The following is a 12189-nucleotide window of genomic DNA, read 5'->3' on the forward strand; positions in this document are numbered from 1 at the left end:
GACACTTCTGAATCTTTTCTGTGAGATTCCAGCAACGGATACGAAATCTCGCGAGATCACGGAGCTAAACGAGATTTGGTTTCACTTGCCAGAATCTCACAAAAAAAGAGTCAGAAGTGTCAGGATTCTGAGTACACATGACGTCCAGGCTGGATTTCATGTATATTCATTATCAGGACACTGTAGTAATGTTAGGGGTTGTGTATGTAGCTGCACATAGTGATATAACTATATCGCTAGTAGGTAAGCCGGGGGTCTTAACGACATCTCTGAGTCCACATTAGATTAAAACATTCCAATTCCAATCAACTTAATTATTCAAAGTCACTGATAATATGATAACATGCTCCTAAAAATCCGAAATAATATGATAATATGTTCCTAACATTCAAAATGAAAATAAAACAAAAATAAGTATAATATTACCTATGATAGGTATTCTTTCCGGCTTACCTACTATTTTATATCAAAATCAAAACAAACCATTTCGGTTATAATCTAGAAAAGCTTGTCACCCCCAGATCAAGATCTACTATTCTAAATATGTCATACAAATACATGTAGAAGTACGTTCATTTCTTTATCAACTCACCTACAGTTCCTTTGGTCCGTCCCGTTCCCCTTGTAGTCTCGATCCTCCTTGGTTGTCCTGGCAACGAAGGCGCATCCTGGCGCTCTTCAAAGTAACCTAGCAACACAATCACTTTCATTACAAAGTTAATTTATAACGTTATTGTAAATTGCACTAATCTCTGGTATAAAAACATAAAAATGTCCATTTAGAGCGTGTTTTACTGGCTTTACTGGTACTCTTTCCGGCATAGCTACTATTTCATAGTAAAATTAAAACAAACCATTTCGGTTATAAGTAGAAAGCTTGTCACCTCCCGATTATGATCTACTATTCTAAATATGTCAAACAAATACATGCAGAAGTACTTTCATTTCTTTATTAACTTACCTATTGTTCCTTTGGCCCGTCTTGTTCCCCTTGAAGTATCGATCCTCCTTGGTTGTCCTAGCAACGAAGGCGCGTCCCGGCGTCCTTCAATGTAATCCAGCAACACAATCACTCTCATTACAATTTATATTATAACTACTAATGTTATTGTAAGTTTTACTAATCTTTGGTACATAAACATAAAAGTGTCTTTTTAGAGCGTGTTTTATTGGTTTTAACATACCTTCTTTAATGCACTACAGATAAACGACACTGCCGGTTTTTAAAGATCATTAGTTTTATGTATTTTCTATAAATTATACAATTTAGGAATCATTCCTACTACCAAGTGTCTTTGTCTTGCAAACAAAAGAATGTATTTATTTTGATAATGCCTTACTTCTGTTTTTACTGTTCTGCTGTTGAAAAAAAACGGGTGTGACGTCACGGTCACACTCTGACCTCGGCAGATTTGGCGGTTTTTCACTCTTGTAAACTTACATAGTTACATAGTTACATAGTTACATAGTTAGTACGGCTGAAAAAAGACACATGTCCATCAAGTTCAACCAAGGGAAGGGAAAAGGGAAGGAAAAATTTCTACACATAGGAGCTAATATTTTTTTGTTCTAGGAAATTATCTAACCCTTTTTTAAAGCCATCTACTGTCCCTGCTGTGACCAGCTCCTGCGGTAGGCTATTCCATAAATTCACAGTTCTCACTGTAAAGAAGCCTTGTCGCCTCTGCAGCTTGAACCTTTTTTTCTCCAGACGGAGGGAGTGCCCCCTTGTTTTTTGAGGGGGTTTTACAAGGAACAGGATTTCACCATATTTTTTGTATGTGCCATTAATATATTTATATAAGTTAATCATGTCCCCCCTTAGTCGTCTTTTTTCAAGGCTAAATAGGTTTAATTCTTTCAATCTTTCCTCATAACTTAAATTCTCCATGCCCCTTATTAGCTTCGTTGCTCTTCTTTGTATTTTTTCCAACTCCAGGGCATCCTTTCTATGAACTGGAGCCCAGAACTGAACTGCATATTCTAGATGAGGCCTCACTAATGCTTTGTAAAGTGGCATTATTACATCCCTGTCCCGCGAGTCCATGCCTCTTTTAATACACGACAATATCCTGCTGGCCTTTGAAGCAGCTGATTGACACTGCATGCTGTTATTGAGTTTATGATTTACAAGTACACCCAGATCCTTCTCAACAAGTGAATCCGCCAGTGTAGCGCCCCCTAGGACATATGATGCATGCAGGTTGTTGGTACCAAGATGCATAACTTTACATTTATCTACATTAAACTTCATTTGCCAAGTGGACGCCCAAACACTTAGTTTGTTTAAATCTGCCTGTAATTCATGAACATCTTCCATAGTCTGAACTATATTACATAGCTTGGTGTCATCTGCAAAAATAGAAATAGTGCTATTAATCCCTTCCTCTATATCATTAATAAATAAGTTGAATAATAGTGGTCCCAGCACTGAACCCTGGGGTACACCACTTATAACCGGGGACCATTCAGAGAAGGAATCATTGACCACAACCCTCTGGATACGGTCCTTGAGCCAATTCTCAATCCAATTACAAACTATATTTTCTAAACCTATAGTCCTTAATTTACCCATTAGGCGTCTATGGGGGACAGTGTCAAATGCCTTTGCAAAGTCCAAAAACACTATCCACAGCGGCCCCTCTGTCTAGACTTCTGCTCACCTCTTCATAAAAACAGATTAGGTTAGTTTGACAACTTCTGTCCTTAGTAAAACCGTGCTGGCTGTCACTTGAACCCATTATGTTATATAAAGTGTGGGAAGCACAGTGTGTACATGGCCTGAGGAAGACGCTTGTTCAGCGTTGAAACGCGTAGCCACCCATTGAAATAAATGATTCATATTTATTATATTCTGGACTTCATTTCTACAAATCTCGCCACGTAGCAGCGCCTCCATAAGATCCATTTTTTTCTCCTTCTCCCTCCGACAAGCAAGCGGTCCCTTCGGGGAACCGATCCGGATCTGGCAGCAGCACTGTGGATTTACCCTTACGCTTTAAACATCCTACCTAGGTGAGCATGGTATTTGCCCTCTTGCTTCACCCACTCAACATTTTGACCTGCACAAGGTGGCACCGTGTGTCTTTTGCTCTTTCTCTTCTCTAGTTCATAGAAAGGATGTCCTGGATTTGGAAAAAATACAAAGAAGAGCAACGAAGCTAATAAGGGGCATGGAGAATCTAAGTTATGGGGAAAGATTAAAAGAATTAAACCTATTTAGCCTTGAAAAAAGACGACTAAGGGGGAACATGATTAACTTATATAAATATATTAATGGCACATACAAAAAATATGGTGAAATCCTGTTCCATGTAAAACCCCCTCAAAAAACAAAGGGGCACTCCCTCCGTCTGGAGAAAAACAGGTTCAACCTGCAGAGGCGACAAGCCTTCTTTACTGTCAGAACTGTAAATGTATAGAATAGTCTACCGCAGGAGCTGGTCACAGCAGGGACAGTAGATGGCTTTAAAAAAGGTTTAGATAATTTCCTAGAACCAAAAAATATTAGCTCCTATGTGTAGAAATGTTTACCTTCCCTTTTCCAATCCTTTGGTTGAACTTGATGGACATGTGTCTTTTTTCAACCGTACTAACTATGTAACTATGTAACTATGTACTGCGACTGTGAATTTTGTGTAACGGTCGATGACGGTCATGGCATAGGTGTATCCAGTCCTACTTGGCTCCATTTTTACATGGTCGATTGCCACGATCTCCAGTGGTCGATGACTCACGATAGGATCCAGGGGGTGCTTTTGATTTGGTTTCTCTCCTCTTGCAAAGGCGCAAGCAATACACTCTTGACACCATTTTTCAACATCAGCTCTTATTCCAGTCCAGTAGAATCTCCGGAGGATTGTAGCTTCTGTTTTCTGTATTCCAAAGTCTCTAGACTTATTGTGGTATGCCTCAAGGACAACTCTGGCATCTTGTCTTAGGATTACAATTTGGTGCAGCCGATTACTGGTGATGGGATCCAGCACCCTCCTCAGCAGCTGACCATTCTCTTCAAAGAGACTTTTCCTTTGTCTCCAAAGGCGAAGTAGTTCTGGGTCTGTATTGACTCGGCGAATTCTGCTGGGCACTTTTTTGTTATTCAGGTAGTCTAGGATCTCTCCAATCACTTTGCTCTCAGCTTGCAGCAGGGCCCATTGTTCTTGTTCTGGAGACTGTTTTTAGCCTGTTGGGAAGAACAATGCACCTGGGTCCTGTTGTTGATAGCATCAGGATCTGCAAAGCGGTTGTAGAATGCAGGCGGAATACTTCCTCTTTGTAGTCATCATCATCAGAATTCTTCGAGTCTTCTCCAGTAGGCAGGTGGGACAAGGCATCCGCATTGACGTTGGACTTGCCTGTTTGGTATTTGACCACGAAGTTGTAGTTTGCGAGTCGTGAAGCCCATCGCTGTTCTAAGTCTCCCAGCCTTGCGGTGCTCAGGTGCGCTAGCGGGTTGTTATCTGTGAAGACAGTAAAGGTAGAAGTGTGTAAAGGATCTGCCAGGCGCTACGTCTGGGTATACTCCCAGGATTAATCAGTCGACTCCTGAGGCCAGACCTCTGAGACTGACACCTGCTCCCACCAATCAGGGTGGCAGGCTCAGGAGTGGGAGAGCCTATCGCGGCCTGGTCAGTCAGAGTTAGCTCCGCCCCCTGTCCATTTATACCTGCCGTTTTCTCTTCTTCCTTGCTTGTTATTCTTCTTGGATTCCTGGCCCCACTGCTGCCTTGCTCCAGCCTGCTTCTGCCGTGCTTCTGCCTTGCTTCAGTTCCGTTTATCCTGCGTTGCTCTGCCCCTGGCTTGCTTCTGCTCCGTGCTCCCGTTTGTATACTCCACTACTTCCTGATCCTGACTGGCTCATTCACCGCTCCGTTTCCTCGCGGCGTTCCATGGGCTACTGTATTCCCTTGCGTGTTCCCTGTTTGTACTCCCTTGCACTTAGACAGCGTAGGGACCGCCGCCAAGTTGTACCCCGTCGCCTAGGGCGGGTCGTTGCAAGTAGGCAGGGACAGGGCGGTGGGTAGATTAGGGCTCACTTGTTCCCTTCACCTCCTTCCTGCCATTACATAATAACAAGCCCTTACCTAGTCTACCATTTCTACTACGCTGACGCTATCATGGACCCCCTTGAGACCCTGACCCAGCAGATGCAGGGCCGCTCCCTACAGGTCCAGGCCCTGGCTCAGAGGGTCAATCAGTCTGACGCTGCCTTTGTAGTACCCCTCACCTCACCTTTAGAACCCAACCTCAAGTTACCTGACCGGTTCTCAGGGGACCGTAAGACTTTTCTCTCCTTCAGGGAGAGTTGCAGACTTTATTTCCGCCTAAGACCTCACTCCTCAGATTCCGAGAACCAGCGGGTGGGTATCATTATATCCCGATTCCAGGAAGGGCCCCAAGAGTGGGCCTTCTCCTTGGCTCCTGACGCCCCTGAACTTTCCTCCGTTGATCGGTTTTTCTCTGCCCTCGGTCTCATTTACGACGAGACTGACAGGACTGCCTTAGCCGAGAGTCAGCTGGTGACCTTACGTCAGGGTGGGAGACCTGTTGAGGAATACTGTTCTGATTTTAGAAAGTGGTGCGTAGCTTCTCGGTGGAACGACCCGGCCCTAAAGTGCCAGTTTAGGTTAGGATTATCTGACGCCCTGAAGGATCTGCTGGTTAGCTACCCCTCTTCTGACTCCCTAGACCAGGTTATGGCCCTAGCAGTACGACTTGACCGACGTCTCAGGGAACGTCAGCTTGAACGTTTCAATGTTTTCCCCTCTGACTGCCCTGCGATTCCCCCCGAGGTCCCGTCTCCTCGCTCTTCCACGGAGGACTCGGAGGTACCTATGCAACTCGGGGCCTCCATGTCCCCTCGACAACGTAGAGAGTTTCGCAGGAAGAATGGTCTCTGCTTCTATTGTGGGGACGACAAGCATCTACTGAACACCTGTCCCAGGCGCAAGAATAAGCAGCCGGAAAACTTCCGCGCCTAAGTGATCATCGGGGAGGTCACTTGGGCGCACAGGTATTTCCCGTTAATACTAAATGCAATAAGATTTTGCTTCCCTTTCAGGTCTCGTTTGCTGGCCAGTCTGCCACTGGCAGTGCCTTCGTGGATTCGGGCTCATCTGCTAATATCATGTCTGTGGAATTTGCGATGTCTCTAAAAATGCCTTTTATTGATTTACCTTATCCTATCCCGCTAGTGGGTATCGACTCCACTCCTCTTGCTAATGGTTATTTTACTCAGCATACTCCTGTTTTTGAACTCCGTGTTGGCTCCATGCATTTGGAGCAGTGCTCTGTACTGGTAATGCAGGGATTATCGTCTGATCTGGTATTAGGTCTTCCCTGGTTGCAGCTGCATAATCCCACGTTTGATTGGAATACTGGGGATCTCACCAAATGGGGTAGTGATTGCCTGATGTCATGTCTTTCGGTTAACTCTATTTCTCCCCGGGAGGAGGTAAACACGCTTCCTGAGTTTGTTCAGGACTTCGCTGATGTGTTTTCTAAGGAGGCCTCCGAGGTGTTGCCCCCTCATAGAGATTACGATTGCGCCATCGATTTGGTGCCTGGTGCCAAGCTTCCTAAGGGGAGGATATTTAATCTTTCATGTCCTGAACGTAAAGCTATGAGGGAGTATATCCAAGAATGCCTGGCCAAGGGTTTCATTCGCCCCTCGACTTCTCCTGTAGGTGCTGGCTTCTTCTTCATGGGGAGGAAGGATGGTGGTCTTAGGCCGTGCATTGATTATCGGAACCTGAATAAGGTCACAGTAAGGAACCAGTATCCCCTTCCTTTGATTCCGGATCTTTTTAATCAGGTTCAGGGGGCCCAATGGTTCTCTAAGTTCGATCTACGGGGGGCATATAACCTTATCCGCATCAAAGAGGGGGATGAGTGGAAAACTGCGTTCAACACGCCCAAAGGTCATTTCGAATACCTAGTCATGCCCTTTGGGTTGTGTAATGCCCCTGCCGTCTTCCAGAATTTTATTAATGAAATTCTGAGAGATTACCTGGGTAATTTTCTTGTAGTGTACCTTGATGACATACTGGTGTTTTCCAAGGACTGGTCCTCGCACGTGGAGCATGTCAGGAAGGTCCTCCAGGTCCTTCGGGAAAATAATCTGTTTGCGAAGACCGAAAAATGTGTGTTTGGGGTACAGGAGATACCATTTTTAGGTCAAATCCTCACTCCTCATGAATTCCGCATGGACCCTGCCAAGGTTCAGGCTGTGGCGGAATGGGTCCAACCTGCCTCCCTGAAGGCGCTACAGTGTTTTTTGGGGTTCGCTAACTATTACAGGAGATTTATTGCCAACTTCTCGGTCGTCGCTAAACCTCTTACGGACCTCACTCGCAAGGGTGCTGATGTCCTCCATTGGCCCCCTGAGGCCGTCCAGGCTTTTGAGACCCTCAAGAAGTGCTTTATCTCGGCCCCCGTGCTGGTTCAGCCCAACCAAAGGGAGCCATTTATTGTGGAGGTTGACGCGTCCGAGGTGGGAGTGGGGGCCGTCTTGTCCCAGGGTACCAGCTCCCTCACCCATCTCCGCCCCTGTGCTTACTTCTCTAGGAAGTTTTCGCCCACGGAGTGTAACTATGATATTGGCAACCGCGAACTTTTAGCCATTAAATGGGCTTTTGAAGAGTGGCGTCACTTCTTGGAGGGGGCCAGACACCAGGTAACGGTCCTTACTGACCACAAGAATCTGGTTTTCCTAGAATCTGCCCGGAGGCTTAATCCTAGACAAGCTCGTTGGGCACTGTTCTTTACCAGATTTAATTTCTTGGTTACCTATAGGGCTGGGTCCAAAAATATTAAGGCTGATGTACTGTCACGTAGTTTCATGGCTAATCCTCCTTCTGAGAAGGATCCTGCTTGTATTTTACCCCCTGGTATAATTGTTTCTGCCACTGATTCTGACTTAGCCTCTGACATCGCGGCTGATCAAGGTTCAGCTCCCGGGAACCTCCCTGGGGACAAACTGTTTGTCCCCCTGCAATACCGGCTAAGGGTACTCAGGGAAAACCATGACTCCGCTCTATCTGGTCATCCTGGCATCTTGGGTACCAAACTCCTCATTACCAGAAACTATTGGTGGCCTGGGTTGCCTAAAGACGTTAGGGCTTACGTCGCCGCTTGTGAGGTCTGTGCTAGGTCCAAGACCCCTAGGTCCCGACCTGCGGGCTTACTACGTTCCTTGCCCATTCCCCAGAGACCTTGGACCCATATCTCCATGGATTTTATCACCGATTTGCCTCCATCTCAGGGCAAGTCGGTGGTGTGGGTGGTAGTAGACCGCTTCAGCAAGATGTGCCACTTTGTGCCTCTTAAGAAACTACCTAACGCCAAGACATTAGCTTCTTTGTTTGTGAAACACATTCTGCGTCTCCATGGGGCCCCAGTCAATATAGTTTCGGACAGAGGGGTACAATTTGTTTCCTTATTTTGGAGAGCTTTTTGTAAAAAGTTGGAGATTGATCTATCCTTCTCCTCCGCCTTCCATCCCGAAACTAATGGCCAAACGGAAAGGACTAACCAATCCCTGGAACAATATTTAAGGTGATTAATTTCTGACTGTCAATTTGATTGGGTCTCATTCCTTCCCCTCGCCGAATTTTCCCTGAATAACCGGGTCAGTAACTCGTCAGGGGTCTCCCCGTTTTTCTGTAATTTCGGGTTTAATCCTAGGTTCTCCTCCGTTTCCCCTGGTTGTTCCAATAATCCCGAGGTAGAGGACGTTCATCGGGAACTGTGCACAGTCTGGGCCCAGGTTCAGAAGAACCTAGAGGTGTCCCAGAGCGTACAAAAGATTCAGGCTGATTGTAGACGTTCTGCTAACCCCCGGTTTGTCGTCGGGGATCTGGTGTGGTTGTCGTCGAGGAACTTGCGCCTTAAGGTCCCGTCCAGGAAGTTTGCTCCCCGATTTATTGGACCTTATAAGGTCATTGAAGTCCTCAACCCTGTAACCTTCCGTCTGGAGCTGCCCCCATCCTTTCGCATACACGACGTCTTCCATGCCTCCCTCCTGAAACGCTGCTCCCCGTCCTGGTCCCCCTCGAGGAAACCTCCTGTTCCCGTTCTCACCCCTGAGGGGGTGGAATTCGAGGTGGCCAAGATTGTGGACAGTAGGATGATCCAGGGCTCCCTCCAGTACCTGGTCCATTGGAGAGGATACGGGCCGGAGGAGAGGACTTGGGTACCTGCTCGAGATGTTCACGCTGGGGTATTGATAAGGAGGTTCCACCTTCTCTTCCCCACTAAACCGGGTCCTCTTAGTAAGGGTCCGGTGGCCCCTCATAAAAGGGGGAGTACTGTAAAGGATCTGCCAGGCACTACATCTGGGTATACTCCCAGGATTAATCAGTCGACACCTGAGGCCAGACCTCTGAGACTGACACCTGCTCCCACCAATCAGGGTGGCAGGCTCAGGAGTGGGAGAGCCTATCGCGGCCTGGTCAGTCAGAGTTAGCTCCGCCCCCTGTCCATTTATACCTGCCGTTTTCTCTTCCTCCTTGCTTGTTATTCTTCTTGGATTCCTGGCCCCACTGCTGCCTTGCTCCAGCCTGCTTCTGCCGTGCTTCTGCCTTGCTTCAGTTCCGTTTATCCTGCGTTGCTCTGCTCCTGGCTTGCTTCTGCTCCGTGCTCCCGTTTGTATACTCCACTACTTCCTGATCCTGACTGGCTCATTCACCGCTCCGTTTCCTTGCGGCGTTCCGTGGGCTACTGTATTCCCTTGCGTGTTCCCTGTTTGTACTCCCTTGCACTTAGACAGCGTAGGGACCGCCGCCAAGTTGTACCCCGTCGCCTAGGGCGGGTCGTTGCAAGTAGGCAGGGACAGGGTGGTGGGTAGATTAGGGCTCACTTGTTCCCTTCACCTCCTTCCTGCCATTACAAAGTGGCAAGATAGTCCTTGAACTTCTCCGTGACGGCCCAGACCAGTGCAAGGAACTCCAGCTTGAAGGAACTGTAGTTTTGGTTGTTTCTTTCAGCTCCTTTGAGGGCTGTACTTGCATAGTCGATCACTCTCTCTTTGTATCCTTGCTGTTGGGCTAGCACTGCACCAAGTCCTTGATTACTTGCATCGGTGTAGAGATAGAAAGGCAGGCTGTAATCTGCGTAGCCCAGAATGGGTCGTTCGGTCAGTTACTTTTTGAGTAGCTGGAAGGCAATGTCTTGTTCTTCTTTCCAGTTGATTGCAATTCTGCTCTTGAGATGCTCCTTGGGGTGTCCCCTCAAGAGTGCTTGTACTTGCCAGTAGCCGCTTGTCAGATATAGGGTGGAGAAGTAGGCAGCTGATCTAGGGCAGTTAGAAATTCCTCGATTCTTGGAAGAGGATAGGCATCCTTGTGGGTGATGTTGTTGAATTTTCTGTAGTCCACACAGAAGCGGATGTTGCCATCTTTCTTCCTCACGAGTACTAATGGTGCAGCCCAAGGGCTGTGACTTTCTAGGATGATTTTGGTCTCTTTCAATTCATGGACCATTTGCTTCACATTTTGGTATAAGGCAGGTGGTATAGGCCTGCGTCTTTATTTAATGGGAGGATGCGTACCTGTGGTGATGGTATGCTCAATGTCCTTCGCTTTCCCATAATCCAGAGGATGCTTGCTGAAGGCTTCATGGTTGTCTTTAGCCACTTCAAGTACTCCTTGGATCTGGTGGGCAGGTGTTGTTGCAGTACTCACATGTATCTCTCCCCACCATGGTATTACTGGTGCTTCCTTTGAAGTCTTTGGTTGCTGGGCAGACTGTTTAGCGGTAACAGTTGGTAGGTCTGCAGGCAGGTCTCACATGTTCGTCAAAGCTTTCTGTAGATGTTTTGTTAGGACTGTTGCGGTATCCCTTGTTGGGACTTTTTGGATAACTGTCTCTGGAAGTTGGTAACTCACACTTCACTGGGGACCTAGCTTCTAGATCCTCCAGCCTTTGATAGACGTATTCTAAGCTTTTTGTAATAGTTTGAAGTTGGTCTTGGTTCTGGACCTTGTCCTCTGTGACTTGAGTCTGTGCAGCTTGAAGGACCAGTGGCTTGCGAGGAGTTGGATGTGGTGGCTTAGGAGGAGAGTCCTCTTCTTCCTCTTTAGGTGGAATGATTGCACGGGCAACTCTTCGCCTTGGCCTCCTCTCCAGGACTTCTATAGACATCTCTTTGAACTCATGGAAGGAACAGTCAGGATTTTGGACGGACATCATCTTGAGTTGGTTACTCAATGCATCTGAGGCTACTCCTTCTATAAATTGTTCTGTCAGGATTCTATCAGCTCTCTCAGCCTCATAGGCGTCGGCTTGTATCATGGCCCTCATGATCTCCTGTAAAGATAGAGCATAATTCCAGAGTGTCTCACCTGGCTGTTGCATTCTGTTTGTGAACCACATCCTGAGGTCAGAGATGGACTTTGGCTCAAAGGTGTTATGTAGTTGCTGCAGGATTTGGTACACCGCTTTTTTCTGGGAACGTGGCCAGGACTGTACTTCTTTTAAGGCCACATCCTGTAGATGTCCTAGGAGAATTTCCACCTTCTGCTCCTCTGGGATGGAATACAAACGGAAAATAGCATGCATGTCACTTTTAAAGTCTTTTAGTGTGTGTATTTCTCCTTTGTAACTTGGTAGCCATGGAGCTCCTGCATAGTAAGGCATGGTCAGCGGCATTATGCAGGGTGCTGCAGCCAGGGGTGTCCCTCGTGATGTGGTTGGTGTTGGGGCCATGCTGGGACCTGGCTGCTCGTCGTCCGACATGGTTACTGTCGATTTTAATTGCTGAGTATTAGTTTATAGGGGGCTCCTGGACTTTTAGTGGAGCCCGGATTGATGTATGGGGTGCTCCCGGACTTTATGGTGAGCAACGGTGGTGGTACAGCAGGGTTTAATTAGTGGCCGCTCCAGGCGGGACTCACCGATGGTATGCTGGGGCTCCCAGCAGGGCTGTACTGACATGCGATCCTGCTGGAATGCACATGGGGGACGTGAACGAGACATTCCAATGTTCAGGGGATCCGCAGTGGAAGGTCTGGTAAATTCAATTGTACTGAGAGTCTATTTTAAGTACAAGGCTGCCATCTTGTGGCCTTGTACATATATTGCAGGCTGTTGTGATTATAGTCAGTCTTTCCTGGGGGTGCTCCCAGACTTTTTAGTCAGCCGTGGGTATTTTGTAGGGTTCTCCCGGATTTTCACGTCAGCACATACCTC

The sequence above is a fragment of the Rhinoderma darwinii genome, chromosome 10, assembly GCF_050947455.1.
Source record: "Rhinoderma darwinii isolate aRhiDar2 chromosome 10, aRhiDar2.hap1, whole genome shotgun sequence".
Classification (NCBI taxonomy): Eukaryota; Metazoa; Chordata; class Amphibia; order Anura; family Rhinodermatidae; genus Rhinoderma; species Rhinoderma darwinii.